General features: G+C 41.5%; 1 pseudogene; it reads left to right on the top strand.

Moving 5' to 3' along the window:
- The first annotated feature begins 2,030 nt into the window (after positions 1 to 2,030).
- Positions 2,031 to 2,631, top strand: LOC110315407 (annotated as a pseudogene).

The raw sequence follows: 2,631 nt of genomic DNA, 5'->3' as shown, positions 1-2,631 counted from the left end.
ATGGACCCCCGGGTGGGGCAGTCTCTGGATAGTCCAACCTTTCATCTTAGCTCCAAACTTTGTCTCTGCAACTCCTTCCATGGGTATTTTATTCCCTATTTTATGGAGGAGTAAAATATCCACATGTTGGTCTTCCTTCTTTTTGCTTTTCCTGGGTTTTGGAAATTGTATCTTGGGTATTCTAGGTTGCTGGGCTAATATCCACTTATCAGTGAGTGCATATCAAGTGACTTCTTTTGTGATTGTGTTAACTCACTCAGGATGATACCCACCAGATACATCCATTTGCCTAAGAATTTCATAAATTTATTGTTTTTAATAGCTGAGTAGTACTCCACTGTGTAAGTGTACCACATTTTCTGTATCCACTCTTCTGTTGAGGGAAATCTGGGTTCTTTCCTGCTCCTGGTTATTATAAATATGGCTGCTTTGAACATAGTGGAGCATGTGTCCTTATTACCAGTTAGAACAACTTCTGGGTATATGTCCAGGAGTGGTATTGCTGAATCTGCCTGTAGTACTATGTCCAGTTTTCTGAGGAACAGCCAGACTGATTTCCAGAATGGTTGTACAAGCATGCTATCCCACCAGCAATGGAGGAGTGTTCCTCTTTATCCACAATCTTGCCAGCATCTGCTGTCACCTGAATTTTTCATCCCAGCCATTCTGAATGGTGTGAGGTGAAATCTCAGGGTTCTTTTGATTTGCATTTCCCTGATTATTAAGATGTTGAACATTTTTTTCAAGTGCTTCTCAGTCCTTCAGTATTCCTCAGTTGACAATTCTTTCTTTAGCTCTGTACCCCATTTTCAATGGGGTTATTTGAATTTCTCAGATCCAGCTTCCTGAGCTCTTTGTATATATTGAATATTAGTCCCCTATCAGATTTAGGATTGGTAAAAATTCTTCCCCAATCTGTTGGTGGCCTTTTTGTCTTATTTACACTATCTTTTGCCCTACAGATGCTTTGTAATTTTATGAAGTCTATTTGTCTATTCTTGATCTTACAGCACAGGCCATTTCTGTTCTGTTTAGAGATTTTTCCCATGTGCCCATATCTTCAAGGATTTTCCCCACTTTCTCCTCTATAAATTTCAGTGTCTCTGGTTTTATGTGGAGTTCTTTGATCCACTTAGATGTGAGATTTTTACAAGGAGATAAGAATAGATCAATTGGCATTCTTCTACCTCATAACTGCCAGTTGTGCCAGCACCATTTGTTGAAAATGCTGTCATTTTTCCACTGGATGGTTTTATTTTCCTTGTCAAAGATCAAGTAACCACAGGTGTGTGGGTTCATTTCTGGGTCTTCAATTCTGTTCCATTGATCAACCTGTCTGTTGCTGTACCAGTATAATACAGTCTTTGATCACAATTGCTCTGTAGTACAGCTTCAGGTCAGGCATGGTGATTCCACCAGAGAGAGGATCTTTAATTGTTGAGAATAGTTTTTGCTATCCTAGGTTTTTTTTATTATTCCAGATGAATTTGCAAATTGCCCTTTCTAACTCAGTGAAGAATTGAGTTGGAATTTTGGTGGGGATTGCATCGAATCTGTAGATTGCTTTCAGCGGGATAGCTATTTTTAATATATTAATCCTGTCTATCCATGAGCATGGGAGATCTTTCTATCTTCTGAGATCTTCAATTTCTTTTGTCTAGAGACCTGAAGTTCTTGTCATAGAAATCTTTCACTTCCATAGTTAGAGTCACACCAAGGAATTTTATATTTTTTGTGACTATTTTGAATGGGGCTATTTCCCTAATTTTTTTCTCAGTCCATTTATCTTTTGTGTATAGAAATCCAACCTGTGACTATGGCGGTTGGAGGAGCAGCAGTGATCACACGTCGGCTGCTGGAAAGAACTGGATTCTCGTTTCAGGTCATCATCAGAAAAGCTAAGTTTGCTATACAGTAAGGATCAGGAGATCTGACCCTGGTTGCAGAACCATTCCTGGTTGCAGAATACAGGATTGTATTCCCACTTCATTTTTCCAGACCATCCTAGGAAATTACTAGGAATTCTTGGAAGGGAAAGAAGGAACATTGTTGGTTGGAATAAAAACAGGGTTGAATGAGTTCCAGAAAGCAGGCTTCTCAAACTCATGGACAACAAGCTGCTGAAGAAGACAACTTTAAGAAACCAACCCGGAGCAATATGTAGAGAAGTAAGATGAGAGGAGCTGCCTCAGGAAAGAAGTCAGCTGGTTCGCAGCTGAAGAATCTCGATCCAGCTCTGCCCGGAAGATGGGGAGGTCGCTCTGCTGAGAACCCCCCTTCTGGTTCTGTGCGAAAGACCAGGAAGAACAAGCAGAAGGCTCCTGGCAATGGAGACGGTGGCAGTACCAGTGAAGTCCCCCAGCCCCCTCGGAAGAAAAGGGCATGAGCTGACCCCACTGTGGAGAGCGAGGAGGCATTCAAGAGTAAGATGGAGGTGAAGGTGAAGATCCCTGAAGAATTAAAACCATGGCTGGTGGAGGACTGGGACTTGGTTACTAGGCAGAAGCAGTTGTTCCAGCTCCCTGCTAAAAAGAATGTCGATGCTATTCTGGAGGAGTATGCCAATTGCAAGAAGTCGCAGGGAAATGTTGATAATAAGGAGTACGCAGTTAATGAAGTTGTAGGAGGGAT

Source organism: Mus pahari, unplaced genomic scaffold (assembly GCF_900095145.1).
Source record: "Mus pahari unplaced genomic scaffold, PAHARI_EIJ_v1.1 scaffold_7778_1, whole genome shotgun sequence".
Classification (NCBI taxonomy): Eukaryota; Metazoa; Chordata; class Mammalia; order Rodentia; family Muridae; genus Mus; species Mus pahari.
Note: the sequence above shows the minus strand (reverse complement) of the source record. Positions and strands in the feature narration are given on the sequence as shown.